This window comes from Corvus cornix, chromosome 1A (genome assembly GCF_000738735.6).
Source record: "Corvus cornix cornix isolate S_Up_H32 chromosome 1A, ASM73873v5, whole genome shotgun sequence".
Lineage (NCBI taxonomy): Eukaryota > Metazoa > Chordata > Aves > Passeriformes > Corvidae > Corvus > Corvus cornix.
The window spans coordinates 30,003,546-30,024,052 of record NC_047057.1 but is presented as its reverse complement, the minus strand read 5'-3'; the positions used below and the strand labels follow the sequence as shown (position 1 = coordinate 30,024,052).

Genomic DNA, 20,507 nt, shown 5'->3' with positions numbered 1-20,507 from the left:
ATTGCATTTAGTCTTCAAGCCGAAGCCCAAATTCAAGCCACTGTTAAGATGTCTCATTCTCCATTACACTAAGACCTGGAAGTAAGAATTCATGCCAACTTTGGGAAGTGAGTGATGGTAGGAACAGACACAAGTGATGAAGTCAATTTCTAAGACTTTCTAACCACAAACCCATAATAAGCTGAACATGGGCTTTGTTTCCTACAAGGAAGCTTCCTTCCCTGTTCTCAGCCCCATGCAGGAGAGCAGCACCCTTTGTTTTACAGTCAGTTGTGTTAAGGATCTCTGGCTGAAATACTTCCGAACACAGATCCCAGGGTCATTAGAAGTTTTCAAGCAACTCATCATCTGTGTTTTGCAAATATTAAGTGCCAGGCATTTCTCTTTCAGCTTACAGTTAGGGAAACTGGAGACTCTTGAAGCTGTCAGTGTTACTAAATGTCATGGCACTGGCAAGGAACAGTGCTGCTGGCTTAGTGTGCCTCAACCTTGTCATGGCTCACTGCCTGAAAAATGTGAGGTTGTTGGTATTCTTAGAAAATAGTGTTGATCGGCCAAGGCCTACACAATATGGCCAGGAAAGTAAATGGTGAGGGCTGGGGTGGCACAGGCCAGCCCTGTCTGAGACTCAGTCTGCAGATCAAAGCCACCTTGGGAGTTCCCTGAGCTATGGGCCCACAGAAGCTGCTGTCCTGGAAAAATGGAGGAAAGTGTATCATCAACATGAGTTAGAATGTACCCTGGAGACAAGAACCACATCCCCTCCTTAAAAATGCTGTCTGGCTTAAAATGTCAGGTCCTTTTCCCAGAGGTAACCAGATCCCCCTCCTCCTGCCTGCCACATTGTCTTGGTTTAAGACAATTTAAAGAGGTGGACACTCTAAAATGAGTTACCTCCCCTTAGTTCCAACCAATCCCTTTCCACCAATAAAGAACGAATACCAGTAGGTGTAAGTGGAAAAAATAAGTTTTACTAATGAGTGAAACAGCAACAGACAAAAAATAGCAGTGAATAATCACTACATACAAAATTGCTAAATCTCACAAACTCCACAGGGACACCCAAACTGGCAGGGTACCACCCCTTCCAAGATAGCAGCCCCCACTGCCAACTGCATATAGGGAGACAAAGGGAAAAAGGTGTCAGACCCGAAACTTTTAAAGGGATCATCACCTCCCTACTGCCCCACAGTTGCGGTTCTGGCTGTGCTGCTGGGCCTTAAACAGTAACGATGTTTTGGACACGGATGGATATGGAATACAATAGCATTTTGGGTTACCTAGGACATGTACCCTTGGGAGAGTGTTTGCCCATTGGGCAGTAAAACTTAAGTACTGTCCTTTTGCCAGTTATGAAAAGCTGGTGGAGACCTAGTTTTTGGTGGAGATCACCACTTCAGACTAAACTCTTTGAATGTACCAAGTACTGACTATGCCCATGACATGCTCCCAAGTGGTCTTCCTGGACACTTTTTGGGACCCGTGCTCAGGTAGGTTCCCAAAAATTATTCTTTCCAAATGCCACTGTTTTCCCAGCAGTGCTCACTTTAAGCTTTGCAACCAAAGCTGGACCATCCCTGTTACTGCCTGCTATAGACCTGCCCCACAGCCCAGGCAAACCTGCCGTCTCCCCTCACCTTGCTTAGGAGGGGTTTGCTCAACCATTCCCCTTGCACAGCACTGGACGGCAACAACCCTTGCAGAGGGGGGTTTGGTGAAAACCAAGTATCAGACATGGGAGCATCTGCAGCTGCTATTTCTCCTCTTCAGGCTTGTGTCATGAGCTCATCCTGGGGAGCAGCCGATGAGGATGAGAGGAGGATCTGTTGCCCAGATGTCTCCCCGGCCACTGGGAGCAGCCCATCAGAGCTGGGTGTGCAGTCTGTCACAAAGGTGGGGTGAGCATGGTGCTCAGCAGCACTGCTGCAAGAGCAAAGTGCATTGAGGATAAAAAAACCTGTTGTTCTACCCCAGGTAATTATAAGGGAACATAGCAGAGTTAGGCATCAACTGGAGAGGGTGGAGAAATTTTTACAATGTGGGATCAGATTAATGACCTGTACAATGGCTGCAGTAAAAACAGCAGCATACAGATGCTACAACATTTGTAGAACACATTTCTTCAAACCATAACCAAAGCCTGTAATTTACTAGGATGTTATAAAAAAAAGAAAAAGAAAAAGAAAAAGAAAAAAAAAAAGAAAATTATATGTTCACTGACAAAGCCAGTTCTTGCAGTCTCTGAAGTCTTCTCGAGCTTAGAGCAGGCAGCAGTTCCCAGTAGTACTTCTTACACAATAGCTATTAATTTTCAGATATCGTTTGTAGATAATCAGAGAAGTACCAGATGCTGGAGAAACAACTTCCCTGACATAACAAGGAATTATATATCTCTTGCAATTAGATAACCACAAAATGAAAGGAAAGCAGGCATCAGTCTGCTGTTCCTGCATCCAGTGGCATTTAAACAGTGAGCATAGTTTCTGTTACTGTTGCTGGCAGCCCTCCAGCAGCACTTTGAAAAGGCAGCGTGGCCTCCCTGTAAACTGATAAACAATCTTGTAAAGCAACAGGCACAGGAACATTCAAGCCTTTGTTAAATTTTTACTTGAGTAGAGGACTAATTGGCATCTTTCTGTGCACAACACAGGTCAATTTCTCCATTTCCAGAGGCAGATTATTTTAACCAGAATCCACAGTCCCTGTAGTTAATGGAATAAACCCTAGGAATGCGGGTAGTCGAAGATGCAGAAATGGTTTGTTTTTTCAAAGAGTTCTGGTTGTGAAACAATTAAACTCAGTTGACAAAAAAAAGACAAAACAAATGAGTCCTAGCTGTGTTGATGGCTTCAAAACACATTCATTATCACTACAAAAGCAGACGAGTCATCCTCACACGGCTGCTGATGTCCCAGAGTAACACGTGATTACTGACTGTACCATTCAGACCAGTCTCACCCACAGAGGGGATGATATTCTCACCCCTGCTCAGGGCCAAAGAATAGAGAATGACCTGATATCTTTTGTACAAGGCTGCCAGTGCCCACCAAGATGCAGAGTGCTCTCTAAGTAGTGGGAAGTGTGCTCAGATAAATGAATGCCATCTAATTATCTTCCTTCATCTAGTGCTCTGGCATGTCCCTGCCTGCTACAGATTACACCAGGGCAAATTCAGCTCTCGGTAGGACTCATGCTCTGGACAACTGGGAGGAGAAAGCTTGTCCCCGTGGATGACCAGAGTATGAGTTTAGATGTACCATGATAAGTACGTGTATCAGAGCAGAAGATGTATCCCATGCAGTCTGCAAACCCCATGCAGGCAGCTAAAGCACTGAGCGAGTGAGGCTCCACTTCAGCACATCAGGCAAGTACATCACCAACCCCTTGACCTCTCTGGGGACAATTCCACTATCCTAAAAGAGAGCACAGTAATAAATCAGTTCATTCAAGCAAGAACATTTCTACATTTACATTATAACCCTCTATCAAGCACAAGAGACCACTAGTCCCGTTTACTGCAGAAATAAGCCATACTTCCTCTCAAGCAACTGAATATGAATACCCCTCTGAGGGCTCAGAACAGTTGTCTAAAATTGGAAAACTTCTTTTTGGGGGTATTTTTTTATTTTACGCACATCTGGACAAACAGCCCAGATACCAATACACAAAATAGGTCAAAACTAATAGCTAGAAAACAAGTCTTGCAAGACACTCTACCTACCCACTTAACCTTAAGGAAACAACGTGGTTAGCACAGCTGAGACAGGAAAACACCCACAAAGAGCAGGATTCATCAAAGCCAGCTCTGAGAGGTACTTTTCATAAGGGGACAGACAGGAAGAGGGCATTTATCCACAAGAAAAACACGCAGTGTTTTCAACCCCACACCTTTATAGGTGCTGCATCAGTGGACCTCCACCAAAGGCAGCATTGTCCCAACACACAGCTGGTAACAACTCTGCTGCCTTGATGGGGAAGTACCAACTTTGGGATGTTATATGGCTCAAAACCGTGAAAGAGATTTAATGTATCCTTGCCATGGATCTCCTCAGCAGATTTTCAATCCCAGAGACCTTCCAGTAGGATGTGGATGAGCTGAAGACAGAAAACCCAAGGTCTTGTTACAAAGGACCAGATTAGCTATATACTGTCCGTATACAAATGCTGTACATTTTCTAAGAATTAATTAATGTTTGACAAGAATTTCAAGTGATAAGTTTTATGAGCAAAGAAGTCTAGGGTTGGTACAGAGCTTATTTCATAAATGGTACTAGTAACCACTACTAAGTGGTAGGCACACCACACTAATTTACTAATTAGATACACAGAGCTATTCCCAGGCACTACTTCCACAGACTTTCCAAGGTTCACAACCTGCTGTGAAATGGTTGAGGTCCACTGTGATCAATGGAATTAGCCTTAGATTTATATAACCTGATAAAATGTCTTAGGCTTCTGAAGAACTGCCTTAATGGATTTCTACTAAGATATTAAGTTATATATGAATAGCTTTGAGGAGTTGAAGTGGATAAGAGAAATGCTAGGTAGACTTCAAGCCTTTGTATCTTTTAGTGCTGATAAAGGATTTATATTTTATTTGTTCCAACCTTGGTAAGAAATGAAAAATTATCTAAACTGACTCTGTAAAAGATGCAGAGAGTTAACAAAAACCCAGGAAAACAGACAGTACTACTAAGGAAAATATCTTTAGGAATGAAAACTACCGCACTAGAGTTGTACGAGCTCCAGGTCTCTTAGGACAACATTACTTCAAATCTCAGCTGAAAATTAAAGGCAAGCACAATAGTGGTTCTAGAGCACAGTGAAACACCATCTAATGCACAAGGCCCAAGCTGTGAGGAGGTAGCCACCACAGATAGTGCTGGCTACTGAGAATTGCACAACTAGGCCCCAAAGTCTTCTCTGTTCTGGTGGCAAACATTATTTTGCATAAACACTCATATTTATAAGACTGTCTTTAGCTATTGCTGCTATTTTTACTCATCTCCACAGTCAGCAGAATAAAACCATCACTGCCTATAGGATTTGTCCTTGCAGGCTACAAATGAAGACTAATCCCTGACACAAATTTGTCATACTTATCCAAGTCAGGAGGCAAATCAGCACAGACACCAGCAGTTTAGCACTTCACCCCTTCACCACTTTGCAGCAATACTGCACGCTATAGAAGATACATCTATCTGTTCTCAGCTCCAGTGAAACTGGGTCACCAAAAGTATTTCCTCCTTTTTTGTTGCTTTACATCTGAACACACAGAAGCTGAAGTGTTACTCCAGTGTCCAAGGTTTTGATGACCCACGAAACAAATCCACCTCACCCAGTCAAGTTAATGAAGGGCAAACACAAGCCTCACTGGGAGTCATTTTTCAAATGGTTAGGGCTGGGATAAGACAGTCACCAAATGTTTTGCTTCAACAGCTGAAAAAAAAAAAAGCCATACCACTGCACTAATATGTGCATGTTATTTAGCAGCCCAGCTGACATTGCTTGTGACAGTCTTAACTTCTCTGCAAGATGCTGTATGCCTATTGCTTTTTCTGTTTCAAGTGAGAAGATAGTGCTTTTAGAAGGACCTTCTTTTCTGTCCACTGCTTTACAGCCAAAGAAGTTTGGTAAACGCTCTATAAAGAGATGCTCCAGCAAGCTGCACCACACCGGGGAAGCCTAGGAGGGGAGTAAGAAGAAAAGGTTGCACATACATAACTTTACCACTGGTTGAAGTAAGGAAAGATTGACAGAGGGTCAGAAAGCTTTGTGTGGAAATACAGGTCTCTAGATGAGCCATGCTTTCATTTTTAGTAATGTGCTGCTCTCTCATCTCAGTATTCTATGCTGCTGGTTCTCATGAGAAAGTGTCCAACTGCCCCCTGCAATACACAGTCAGTCAAGATGGTGAAGTCTCTGTTCAATGTACTCTGAAGAGAGGCATGAAACACACTGCAAGGAAGAAAGTGTCCACAAGAGACTCAACATCTCCTCAGAGTTGGCCAGGCAAGGAGGTGTGTGCCTGAAGGCCTGTTTGACTGTGGTCCTGTGTTTGATGGCCTTGAGGAGGACTGGGGAAGAAAATAAGGCAAATCAGTTTATTTATAATTCCCTTTTTAATGCTTCTGTTCTTTTCTGTCTGACTCAGTCTCTGCCCTGTGGCTGAAATTCCCACGTCAAAACACGAGCCATTTGAATTAATTTTAATAATATTGATCATTATATTATTCGTATTATTGTTACATTATTATAACCATAATACTTCAGAAAATGCACATTGCTTATATTCTTTATATGTTCATTTCCTTTGCCTTTTTATAGAAAATTATATTTATCTTGAGTTTTTATAAAGATCCCAAGTATTTTCAGGTGTCTCCCCTCTCCTCCTTGCCCAGGCAGTGTAGCCAGAGCTGGATTTTCATGGTGCAGTTCAGACCTGAGACTTCCTCTCCTCATGCACAGAGGTCATCCTCACTCTGCCTGCCTGCTCTCAGAAGCTGGGCAGGAAGGGCACAGACAGCTTCTTGGCCCCTGGACAAGCTCACAAACCATGGAAGAGCAAAAGTAACTCACTGCATGTGCCAGACAGGCTCACTGAACTGTTCCCAAACTCATGAGGTTGGTGCTAGGACTGCTGTCCTGCCTGTCATTCTTTTATCGCCATAACAAACCCATAGTTTTTCAGTCACTGCCCTTGTGCTTTCGAGGGACTGCCAGCAGCCTAGCTCCTGTAGCGCTGAATGGAGCAAAGCATAGGACAGCGTGCTCACGCCCACAACCAACTACACTGCACTTTTGCTGGTACTGAGCCACCCTCTCCCTGCGGAGCCAGCGACCCATTTGAGGGTTCACATTGCTGCACCATAACCCAAGTGACATCAATGATGCTTCCATTTGGCACCTGTACTTACGGTATCCCAACATTATGAGAGCAATAACATAAACTAGATCTCTGCAGCTTTCACAGCTCCTTTGTAATAACTGAGAACTAACACAAACATTACTCTGACATCATCCAAGCAAAGCCATAGTAAGTTTTGGACCTGCATGGAAAATATTTTAATAAATGAGGTCTACATCAGGCTTTTTTTCTGATTTACAGAAATAACCTTGTTCAAAACATTTTAATTTTAGCACAGTTGATTAGTGATACTCAGTGTGTTTCACAGACCTAGCAAAAGTCAAAGCAACTTAAATCAAATTGAGGGGTGTTCACTGGGTAGGCATATGCAAGAGAAACCACAGAAGGTTGTTAGTCCCAGGCATGAAGAAGGTAGCCAATACGGCTTTCCTGGTATATTGCTGGAGCAAATGACAACACAAAATTGATACTAGGCAGAAGATCCACAAATACCAAGAAGGAGTTGACTCTCTACAGTTGTCTTAGTTGTGCCTCCTGCAGTTTGTTATAACATCACTCGAACATGGAAGCAGATGGTTTGCTACATATCAATTTACTATGCCTCTCTTTCACTGATTTTTTTTCAGCTCTGTCTGTGCATTTTTATTCAAAAGGAGACCATATGGTCCCTCTGAGGTAGTTTATAAATAATTGTATATTTACAGTAGCAATTGAAACCAGAGTCACATGCTTGCCTTCAGGAAAGCAGCTGAAAGTAGCTGGGTACTATAGGGTTTGGAATTATTTTCTCAGTACAGCATAGAAATATGCAATGAATAATTAAACAAAAATTGATTTCACATGGCCTTCCTGACTGCATTTGTTCTGCTACTGCTGCAAAACACAAGGTTCCTAATCAGAACTGGTCGAAGAGAGATGGGGTCATGCGTGCTCTGACAGCATTGCTTCCATCTATCCTTTTCAGGCTGGAGCAATGATCCCATGTCCCTGCTTTGTCAAGGGCTGGATTCAGCTCCCAGTGAAGGAGGGCCTAGGAAAAATGGTGCTGTCTCTGTAGTAGACTCTACTTTACTTCATCTTTGAGGTCTGCAGGGGCTGGTTTGAACACCTAGTTTAGCCCTTCCCCAGGAGAGCAGTTTTCCAGGAGCAGTTTGTTGGAGGACAGCCAATATTTAGCTAGCCTCATTTTTTCAGACAATCTGAGGATTAAAGGCTCCTGTGAATGACTGCCACCCTAGTGCTTCTTCTGCTCACCCTTCCCCTTCCTCCCTGTGGGCCTGTTTGGCCATACTCTATTTCAATCCCAGCAAATTACTGTAAGAAAAAAGCCCAGCTGTCTGAAGAAACAAGACCAAAGTTACTCATGTAACTTTGTGACCGAAGTGACTGAATTAGAGGCCAGCCTTTCCACCCCCCCCACCGCCCCAAATATTTTCAGCACTGCCCTTGTTTTTGCACAAAAGAATGAAAGACAAACCTGCACCTCCCCAGTACCAAGGGAGGGTGTACAAGGTCAGATGTCCCAGATATTCCGTCTTCCCACTGGGAATAAATTGCCAGAAGAGTTCATCTCCTGCTTAGATCAATAAATAAGAGCATATTTTTAAGTGCCTCACATTGATGTTATTGGCCAAGATATGCCAGTGAGAGTGCTATTTTGGAAGGTTCAGTATCTCTTTATAAATCCTGCCTACTTACTTGAGGGCTTAACTGAGGACACTAGAATAAGCATGGCCCCTGACTCACTAATCCCACACCTTCAGCCTGAGATCTGGGCTCCTCTGGTCACGGAAAATCCTGTACTCCAATTCCTACCTCATTTACCACCCCACTGGCACAGTGCATTTGTGTGTCTAAGAGTTAATACTGGATAAAAATGGAGACAAAACTGATTCCACCGAGGTGGCAACATTATAATTCTCTTTACTTTCTATCTCTTGCACTGCTGATGGGTAATGAGATTTGCTTTTCATCACGATCCTCTGATGCCTAAGAAGAGCACTGCAAGCTGTGATTTACCAAGCTAGGAGGCAGGATTAGGTGGGTTATGTAAGCAAGACAGCAAAATAAATCATGAATGAAACCTAGATTCATTCCAGTGTTGTGTTGAACTCTGCCATTTCGCCTTCAGCTTGAGGAGAAAATTTGCAGAGATCTGTACAATGATCTGAGAATTGGCTTTCAAGCACTGTCCCTTCTACTCCTTTGCATCTTGGCCGTTCATACTGCCAGATGCTGCCAGCATCTTTTGCCTTGGTTATCCAGAACATTCACCAGTACCACATGCAGCAATATGTGCTGATGTGTTTCTCTCATGCAAGTATGAAAGAAAAGTAGTATAACATATACTTGCAGCCCCAGCTGAGTAAGTCTGCTCCTCATTCAGTTATCAGTAAATATGGACAGGAGTAAGGTGATGGTTTGCCCACCAAGCATGTGCTGATGATGAGGACAAGCACTGCCAGCCCTAAGCTTCTCCAAGGGAAACAATGGGGATGGCATGTGGTGCGCAGTGGAGCAGATTGGGTTTGCAGGGTTACAGAACATCTCCTTCAGAGATGTCAGGCCTCTGTAGTGCTTCAGTTCTTTGCCTTAAGAAAGCTAGAAGATGCATTGCCTGGAATTGCTGCTTTTTTGCCACTTTGTGGTTCCCTCACTGAGAGGGTGAGGAGGGCTGCCAACCTGCATCCTCACTGCAGCTGTTGACTGTCCTGTCCATCCCTGCACCTTGGGTAGGTCACCCTGCAAAAGCATCTCTAGGAGCATGAGCTTCTGTGTGGAAAGACTATCACTGGATGGAACCTTTCAGCCCTCTTTCCTTATTTTAAGAGAGAAAAAGAAGTCTTGGTTTTCCCTGTTCTTCTTTTTAAGCTTGAAAACCAGACTGTTCAAAGTAACAGTGTTAGGTACAGATTAAGGAGTTTCCATTAGCAGGAACTATTGTCTGGCTCCACAAAGTTATTTAGGCTCCTAATAATAAACACAAGCACCAGGCTTGCCCTGGATTCCCAAACTGAAATGCCTCTGAAGATCTGGATCTTAGTGGCCATATCAGCAAAGCCATGAAACTAATTTTGCACAGACAGCTATCAAATCCATAGACTAATCAGCTGAAAAATAGAGATTGCTTTTTGCTAATGGCTTTCATTAATAATTATTTTGCTGTTATTGGTAATAATAGCTTAAACTCTTTTTCTCCTGATGGGATCCCCTTAAAAGTCCCAGTGCAATGCTTGATACAAATACAGTGCATTGGTTCTGTGCTTCTGCAAAAGCTCCAGATGGTAAAATACATACTGACATAAAAATGAGGAATACAATTTTTTCTCTAATCTAGTTAACTGTGATAAAAGGAGTAAGCAAAATACCTAAAACTCCAGAATTTTTGAAAGTGTTATTGTTTCATATAGCCTACACTGGTATCCGTTTAGCAATCCTACTTTTAAAGGTATAGACCCATTCTAAATATACCAGACTAGATAATACACTGATGCAAATAATAATTTCACTGATTTAATCAAAGCAGATTTAACTTTTGTTAAGTGACAACTAGATCCAATAGTATCTGTACTCTATTTATAGCTTTACTCCAGAACTCCACATTGTCCCTGACATAGTAAAATGACACCTTCCACAAAGGCAAGAAATTCATTGACTTCATATTCTAAACAAACCATTGTTAAAATAAATGGAAGTCTCTTAACTCTTAACAATAGTGAGTCAGATGGATCTGACCTCTGTGGGTGGGACTTCAATTATGTCCACTATGTTTAAGAAAGTACAGTATTGTAATAATATTATTCATTGCATTCCAAGAGTTCCATCAAAGGCTTGACAATCCCAGGAAATGATGCACATCCTCACTTACAGTACTGCTAAATTGCTAAATATATCCAGTCATATAAAACCTGATCCTGTGAAGTTTTGCATTGCCACTTAATAGGAACTAATAACATCTTTGGCTGTCCCTTTCCCTAAGGGACAATCATTGTGCTCAATCACAGATTTTAGCCCTCTCTAAAAAAGGATAACTGGAATAAATCTACAGCAAAACCCAGTGGTATTGGTGCTGTACAATGAGTGTTTGTGATGAGTGGAAGGAAGAGGGTGAACAAGCAGTTATCTGGTGAGGAAAGCCAGGGATGGGTAATGTATAGAGGCCAGGACGGCCGCTGGAGGGAGGGAGATTGCAACGTGCCATAAAAGTGGCGTGTCCACTGAGTCTGTGGTTTCTGTTCACCAGCTCAGTTATGAGTCAGAACTGCCCAGCACCTCCCGCAGGGTGCCATGGTGCCACCTACAGCTTCTCCTGCCTGACTGCTGGGAAACTCCATCAGGAGAGAGAAATTCTGTATCTCCTTCAAATGGTGTGGTTAACTGATACTTAATATGACAATTAATTTTGAAGTGATTTCATTGCAGTGAACAGAAGAGTCGTCTGAAAGGAGTTGCTGCAGTAATCCTCTTTTTTTTTTTTTTTTTCTGGAAAGGCAGGATGTTACTGCTCAGTTAAACCTCTTATTCACAGTTAGCAATGTCCACAGAAACAACTGTAGCCTTATTCTGAGTCATAGGCTGTGTTTTAGATCCTGATGAAATTCGGTTTTTTGGTGGAAATTAGTTATGGTATTCAACATCCAGAAAATTAAACTTTTCCCCTAATCTTATGTTTTCATTGCAGCAGGCAGGTGTGTAGCTGGGGTCCTGTGCTCACTGGCACTCAATCTTGCTATTTAGCTTTGCTGAAGAGCTTGCTAAACCTCTTCCCTGTTAACAACTGCTTTTTCTTTGTGCGTTTGGTCTCTACTTGAAAGCCTACTGATCATTTACGTCTGGAAGACAACAAGCAGGAAACCTGCCAGCGCTCTGGGAGGCAGCATCTCTCCTTCCGAAGCCAGAAGGAGCGTCTCCTGGGATGTTTTCACCTCCTTCTCCTCAAGCCTAGCTCCACCATGCGGCTGGTTGTGCGGCTGCAGGCGTACAACAGTTGCTTGCTGCCTGCTCTGCAGGAGCTGCCCCAGGAAGGTTCTCTGATGGGGTTTGCCAATTGCTCATCCTGATGCTCATTTGGGGAAGAGGTCCTATTCAAAAAGGACTTTGCATCATTTCCCACAATTATCCAGGTAACTAAAGTTTGAGAAAATATGGACAACTGTAGCTAGAATATGCAGGGTTTTATTCTATTTAAATTTTTCAAGAATTATCAGTCAGTTCAGAATCAAATGAAAACCCACATTTTTCCTCTAAAACTTAGAAATCTGTATTACAAAAACTAGCACAGAAATCCCCACAAACTACTGCCACAGGAAGTGTTCCCAGGAGCTGGGGGGAAGAAAGGGATGGGGAGCATGCACAAGCTGGCTGACAGGAATTTTCTCCTTGCCTCATGCAAGTCCAGGGATCCAGCTTTCTTCAGGGCCACCTCAGGAACAGCCTCTCCAAAGAGCTTTCTGCATGGCTTTGAGCAGTGGCAGAAGAAGGCTGTCCATCACTCCACCACAGAAAAAAAAAGCAGCAGCTGCCATCTGGTAATTTCATCTCAGCTTTAGAACGGTTCCCTACCTATTCTGGAAGTCTTTTGGTAAGATGATCAGCAAGTGGGAGAAGCAGAATAATTGCTTTCATGGGCAGCAGTGCTCTCCAGACCACCACAACACCAACCTCCCACATGAGCTAATATTTTGATGCTGTGATAGGGAAAATGGCATCAAGGAAACACTGAGTTTGCAGGGCTAGAGAACATTCAACATATCCAATGTTCTGGCGGGGTTGGCTGAACATGAAACATATCTCTGCTGGAGAGGTGCAGTCTCAGTTCTGGATCTCAATTTTGTTAAAAAGGTACAAAATTTTATTTGAAGTCTCTTTACCACTTGTATTATAGACTTTAAAGCAGCTGGAAAGAAGTTGGTAGGCAAAACCGAACACCCTTGACTATGTGCTTAGAATGTTATTGGGCAGTGTACCCTAATACTTGAAAACACAAAGTTTGTCACAGATCAGCTATAGACTCAGTCACAATTTTAATGCTGAATTGAGCAGGTCATTACTGACTCCCCTTAATAGCTCAGTTATTAATAGCTACAAAATATACAACATGCGCCATCAGCAGAAACGGGGCTATTTTATTCACACATTATAACTCTTCCTTTTCACTAACCTGGGAAGATGGCATTAATAGGATCTACTTAGCTCTTTTGTAAATTTGGAAATTTATAGAACAACTCTTCTATTTGATAGCATTTTCTTTTTCTTTTTTTTTTTTTTTTTTTTGCACACTTGCTCAAAAGCAGCTTGGTAGAAGAGGCCGTGAAGGTCCTGATGGACACCCAGTTGAACATGAGCCAGCAAAGTGGCCTTGCTGCAAAGAAGGCAAGTGTTAGGCAAAGTACTGCCAGCAGGTTGAGGGAGATGATCCTTCACCTCAGCTCAGCACTGCAGAGGCTACACTTGGAGTACTGTGTCCAGTTCTGGGCTCCCCACTACAAGAGTGGTATTGAGCTATTTGAGGGAGTCTAGCTAAGGACCACACAGATGATGAAGGGACTGGACCACCTCACATATGAGGCAAGGCCAAGGGATCTGGGACTGTCCAGTCTGGAGAAGAGGAGGCTCAGAGGGATCTCATCAGTGTGTACAAACACCTGAAGGGAAGGTGTAAAGAGGATGGAGCCGGGCTCTTTTCAAGGGTACCCAGAGAAAGAACCTGTTACAACAGACACAACCTGAAACACAGCTGGTTCCCTCTGAATATCAGGGCACAGGTTGCCCAGGGAGGCTGGGCATCCCTTCTTTGGAATATTCAAAAGCCATCTAGACATGGTCTTGGGCAACCAACCTTAAGTGACCCTCCCTGAGCAAGGTGAGGTTGGGCCAGATGACCTTTAAGAGGTCCCTCCCAACCACAAGGAATCTGTGATTCTGTGAATTCTGTCTGATAAACAAATGGATACATAACCATCCTATGTGGGCATGTCACAAGGGTATATCCAGTGTAAAAAGAAAACACAGACCACAAAGGACAACATGTCACTAAGGAGTTGTGGGCAATGAGAGCAGTTACCTGCAGGCACTCCATCTAAAGAGGTCTATGGTAGCAGAAAGGTGTTGGGGGAAGAACATAATTAAGATGTTCTTTCCTTCAATAGCTGGCTAATTGGGTTTGATGGCTCAGATCCCTTCTGATTTCTGACATTATATGACAGTTACAACCCAGTCCCTCTTTTTATCTGCTGGGTCTGCTGAAGATATTACGGCTTTGCTTTTTAGACACTACTCCAAACTTTATCTTCCACCTCTGTGTCCTATGAGCCTTGCTTGTGTGATGTGTTCATATCATGACAGTCTCACTGTTCTGCCGTGCAGAGCTGAGAGCAGCAGGGCCAGGGGCCCCACAGCATGCAGTGTGCCACATGGCTCTGGCACCAAAGACTGCAGCAGAGGGGTATTAGAAGGTGCTCAAGTCACAGAATTATTATTGGGAAGGTTACTTCCCTATTTTTAGCTAGTATTTACAGGTGTGAAAGTGCTTAGAGTTTTGGCTAAATTTTTCTTTCAGCATTTTAAATACAAAGGACGAGCAAACTTCAGGTGGAAAAAGCTTCACTGGAAAAAATCCTAGCTTAAGTGACAAGAATATTTTTTCATGTAAGCATAGAAAAAAATAAATCAAAACAGCCTAGAAAAAACCCAAAGCATGTGATGATGGACCTAGGAAATAATTATATTTCTCCTTAATTTTATAACATGTGGGTAATCTCAGCAATTCAACAAAATGACTCTTCTCAGAGCATGAAACTAACATCTCCTCTAGTCCAGCCTCGATGATGGCTGCATGAATGTGAGCACCATAACATTAACAAGTCCTCCACCTAGCTGCCTTCTTCCATAATGTCATCCTGAGCAGCTGCAGACAAGCAGAGGCTTGTTAAAGTGTTATTTTGGGGAAAATGTCAGAAATAATTAATTTCAACACAATTTTGAACATACTGTTCTCAGTGTGTATTAAGTGGGGTGTTCTTTTAGTAGAGTGGATGCTTAGTTCTTCTTTTGGGTAAGAAGTTTGTTTAGTATGCACTAAAAATACTCCAGTGATTAAGGGATGTTCTTTTTAGTGGTGCCCTTATTAGCAAGTGTGCTATGAACAAATGTGTTTATTAGATAGTGAACAGCACTTCAGTTTGTATTGGACCATTAGCTAGCAACCACTCAGCTGACTCAAGCGAGTGATCAGCCGGGGATTACTGTCTAGGGACTGTAATAACATAGCCCAGTTTGGGTGCAGTAAATCACTAATTATGCTATCAAGATAAAGTATTTGATAGTAATACAAAACTAAACAACTGTTTCGAAAAGCTGATGGTGGTGGTGTTGGCAATTGATGTAATTCATGTGAGCTATATAGCAAATAATCTGAAGCCTAAAATTATTATTTTTGAAGTTATGGCCAAGTTTTGTTCTTATTTTAGTCACTTGGATTATTGCCTGTTGTGCTTAGGACGTGACATTTTCTGAATGCATTTAAAGAAACATACACAATTCTAAAAGCAGTTAATAGAAGAAAGTCCTCCAATAAGCTGTCCAGCCCCTGAGAGCTGCTGCCTCAGAGCAACTCCTTTTTTCACCTCTGAGACACTTAATTACATTTCTGTTCTCTGCCTTCTGTGAAGAAGAACCATGCAACCATCACAGGGAATCAACAGGCTTGGCTGACTCAGACTTACTGAAAAGATGAAATTAACTATCTCAAAATCAAAACAATTAAGTAAAATCACATTTTCTCATCACCACCTCACCAAAACATTACCAAAAGTGAACATGGATCTGCCCTCTCTGGGTACTTCCAGAAAAGCTTGACTGACTCATGTGGAGCAATCAAAGACAGTATTGCCATCTCTGGTTATCTGCTTTTCCATTTTGCTGATGGTTACCACATCACGACAGAGAGCAGAAACAATGTTTCAAACGGCACGGCAGATTATTGTAAAGAACCATCAGTTTGGGATTTATTTGTATTGTGTGTGGTTGAGTTTTTTTTCAAAAATGGAAACCTTTGGGAGAGGGACAGATTAGGCAGGAAGGGAAGGTAATGTCTCTTGGTACAAAAAGACAGACTTTTTCTGGAGACACTGCTCTGCATCATGTTCTTTAACTTCTCTTGCACCACAACTTGATGGCAAGGTAGGTTGGATTTCAGAGACTCCTGTTCATCCTGCTACTGCCATTGCTAAACCACAAAGTTATGGATACAGATTTCCTCAACAGGAAGAGTGGCAAGTGCAGGAAATTTTGAGAAGTCTGGTGTATTCAAAATCTCAAGAAAGAGCAAAGAACACTGCAAGATCCAACATGCTGGACAACTAAGGAAGATGAAGATTTCAAAGCACCTTTGAACTGCAGTAGTTAATCGATACTTTAGAGAAAGCAAATCTGTGATAAAGATTCAACATTTTAAATGAAATATAAGTAGTTCTTCTATAGTGGAACCAGCAAAGGCCAAAGAGTGTTCTTAACTTCTCAAGGTTAAATAAGGAATTTCAGAAAAATCAATCTGTCCATATCTGTCATGTAAAAAAATCAACTAATGGACATTTTGCATCTGCTTAAAAAATAAAAATCTTTTAGATATTCATGTGAGTACAAAATTATTGATTCACATGAAACAAGGCTATCAGATTGCAGTATTACAATGTTCTCCAGTATGGTTCAGATTGCATAAACTCTTGATAGATGAGATGTTTTCATCCCTTGAGGTAAACAAAAATAAGAAAAAAAGATAGGGAAGGAACACTCTTCGCTACGTTTGTTGATGTCCACAAGTGCTGGCACACAATAAAGAGCAGTTCCTCCATCTATGGAGTCCAGCTGCCTGGGGCTTGGCTGCTGGCTGGGGTTAAACCATGACACCAGTTAACTTCATTCCCTCTCATCCTCCTCTCGCTGTCACACATAGTCCCACAGCAAAACCTTTCCATCCAATGAGTTCAAGCCCATGTGTGCCTTTAATTTGAGTTTAACTTTGCTTTTATTTAGCTACCTCCTATAGCCCTTCTAAGATGAAGGGTGGTACTTACACCCAACACTTTAAACAATATTTATCTCAACCTGTTGTTACACCAAGTTTGAGTGAAACAAGTAAGCCTGTTCAGGGTGGTGAAGAGAAACATTACATAGTATGGTTCAGCTTAAGTTCAATGGACTAAATTGGTTAGACAGGTCATCATCCCACAAATTAGAACTAATAATTTGGAACAAGGAAAGAATGGTGGCTATTTTTGCTAAGGAGTGCACTGTTGGATTTTTGGTAGAAATTGTGAGGTGTTAAAAGCTCTGAGGATTTTTTTGTCTTAAGACCGTGAATAAATGTGGTTTGTCAAAGCACAGTACTAGGATATGTGCAAAATGCTCTTGGGATCTCTTGGAATAATTAAAGAATGGTGTCTCCATGAACAATAACACCCATCCCATTTCTTGCCAAGGAAACAACATGGCTATATATTATAAGTTATGGCTAATTATCTCACATCCTGTTCCCTCATAGCCCTAAACACAAGGAAGCCTTTTCTTCTTCCAAATATTGAATATTGCTGTTTATAGCATCTTTCATTTCTACAGTGGGATATATTCCAGAGAATTCCAGTCTATCTCCATGGAGCACAGTCAAAGTGTGACCAACAACCTGGCGTAACAAGAGAAAAATTCCAGCCAAGACCATCACAAAATTCCTGTGATCCTATACAGAAGAGTTGCTGCTACCCACAAAGAACTGAGAAAGTCTGATATCCTAAGGTTTGTCCAAGATCTTCAGCTTCACAGCTAGACCATACTTTAGTTGAACAGGAAACTCCCAGGAACTGACGTGTGGATACCAGATATGGAAATACTGTGAATCTGAAATGTGTGCTGTCAAATTTTATCTGATCTAAACCCATCCATCTTTTGAAACTCAGTTTTGCCAAAGATTAGGCCAACAGGGACAACTGTATATACTTTACTAAATGGCAAACATGGCCAGTTCAAATGCGAATAGTAGAACCAGTAGCAACTGACTAGTATCTTTGAATAAATTACAAGACCAAAAAAAAAAAACAACAGTCAACTAACCTACCAACCAACTAACAAGCCAAAGCAGAGGCTTGATAATTTTGCTTCCAACATGGCTGTTAGTATTTGTGATTCTTGGGTTTGTCCTGTGTAGGGTCAGGAGTTGGACTTTGATCATCCTTGTGGGTCTCTTCCAATTCAGGATATTCTGTGATTCTGTGAATTTATTAAAACAAATACAAGAAAAAAAATAAAGAAGAAGAAGAAAAAAGGAAACAGAACAGTTGTCTATACCGCGACTGACTATACTCTCAAAAACATTTTTTAAGGTGTTAGACCAAACTTTTACATTCCCTTTGGCTAAAAAAGAAGTCTGAAATTCCTCCTTGGTGTGTATTAACTTATCCCACTTACTTTTATTTATGGACTATCATGCTGTATTTCTAAACAATGAAACTTGCAAGCAAAGACATACTGCATGCAAATAAAAAAACAGTCTCTCAATCAAACAATTTTTAAAACAAGAAAAAAAAAGAAAAGCTCTATCACTGAAATAATGTTCTCTGTGCAGCCAAGTATTCAAGGCATCTTGACAAAGAAAACATACAACCTACTTACTAGGATACATATATATATATAGATATAGATATAGTTAAGAATTTCAAAATTGAAAATTCCCTAAAAAGAAATGAGAATGCCAGTACCAAAGAAAGACTTCAGAACACCACATTATTGGAACAAGTTAATCCACTTAGTTTATTTTCGGTTAATTTTTTTTTCACACATTATATATTATTATGCAAAAAAATAACACAAGACAAAGTTGAATTTCAAATTAAAATGATAATAAAAATTTACTGCTGGGAAGAGGGAGAGAGAGAGCCCAAAAAAAACCTCTGTGAAAAAATTATCAAGCTAACAATTTTTAATTACTTCAAAGTTAGGAAGAAGATAACGTCCAACACTAATTTTTCAAGAACAACTGCTACCAAAGCAGTCTCATTTCCTTTTATAGCAAAATATCAAGCCCCTTGGATAGGGCAGACAAAGCACTTAACATATATTTGATTTTAGGAGGCCTTTCAATGCTGTTTAACCTAAGAGAGAGATTGAAAAGGAATTAAAAATGGTAAAAGCAAGTAAAAATCTGTTTCAAAGAGAAAGGGGACAACCTGATACCAGCACTTATGGTGGACAGGGATGAATGAAAGGGCTTCTGACGCAGTAGGAAGATCACAGGTATGAATCAGAACAGCTTTTCAAAAGTATAAACTTTAAACCAGAGAAATGGCTTGCTTGAGGAAGGAGGCTTTGGAAGGAGAGTCCAGCACCAGAGATCTTGAAGAATAGACTGAGTGAAGGAGCATCATATACATGACTGACCCTTCATGGGGCAGAGAGGGTGAATGAACTCTGAATGAACTCTCACAGTCCACCTTTTTTATGCCATTTGCATATACCTACATTTTTTCAAAGCTTAAAATCCAAGAGTCCAATAGATAAATCATGTATTACCTGTGCCTTCATTGCAATGTTGTGTAAATGGCAAATGGTACAGGATGGCACAGAATGTTGGGGTCCCTCCCCCCTGCCATGGAGCCCTGGGAGAGGGGCCCTGAGGGCACAGACACGGGGTTTCCCTGTCCCTGCTCAGCCTCGTTCCCATTGGTTGGTTTGTGTTCCCTGCGCGGGCAGAAGGACCCTTGGTCCCGTGACTGGAACAGTTCCTGGGCAGAGCTCCGGCCATGCGGCTGGAGAAATAAACATCTCTGAAACATCTACCACGAATCTGTCCATATATACTTCCTTTCCACGGGACTCCTGGTTTGATATATGCGTGTTACAGTATTCCCAGTGTAAGAACAGAATACTTCCAAGTTAAGAATTTAAATTCACAGCACAAATAAGCAGTTGTCTCCATCTTCCCCTCTGTGCCCTATGACAATTCTAATTTTTGCTCTCATGGATAACCACCATTTTGCCCTCCAGGAGTCCCATTCTGACTCATCCCTACTTTCATCAGGCATCACCTCCCCTCCTTTGCTCTACCATATCACGATCAAAATCTCTCAGTCAGTTCTGCCATCATCTCCCTCTCTCCCTCACCCTAATACCAATCTTATTTCTAGTATCACACTCCCTGTTGCTCCCCTCTCCAAATGACCACACCCCCACTCACACTGTTCTCCTGGCATGTGTTCCAGTTTTTCTCTGGCACATCTGGCTTCTGATCATACTCACAGCTGCACCATGAATACAGCTTTGCTTGTGCTTCCACACCATGCTGCCATCCTGAGAGAAACATGAGCCAGTGAGAGGCTCTGCTTCAGGAACGTTTCCAGCTCTCACAGATACTGGGAAACTCTGAAAACGTGGGCAGAGTAAATCTCCCAAACAAAACACAGGGCATGCACAAAGGGCCTCCAAAGTACCACTAAAAATTTTGTGTCTTCTACAGCTTAGATTTACCCACAGTCTTTCAGCAGAACATTCTGGATCAAGCTGGAAAATGAAGAAACAGCCCTACTCATACCTACCTAGAAAAGACAATCGGCCATAGTAACTGCCTCCACTAGCCCTATCCTTCACCTACAAA

At 41.9% G+C, this 20,507-nt stretch overlaps 1 long non-coding RNA gene across 1 annotated transcript; it reads right to left on the bottom strand.

Moving 5' to 3' along the window:
• Positions 1-951: 951 nt before the first annotated feature.
• LOC120411837 lies at positions 952-8,573 on the bottom strand. The gene is made up of 2 exons (XR_005604385.1): positions 8,346-8,573; positions 952-6,077 (listed from the first exon to the last, which is right to left on the bottom strand). It is a non-coding gene; the product is annotated as an uncharacterized LOC120411837 (long non-coding RNA).
• Between the last annotated feature and the right edge of the window lie 11,934 nt (positions 8,574-20,507).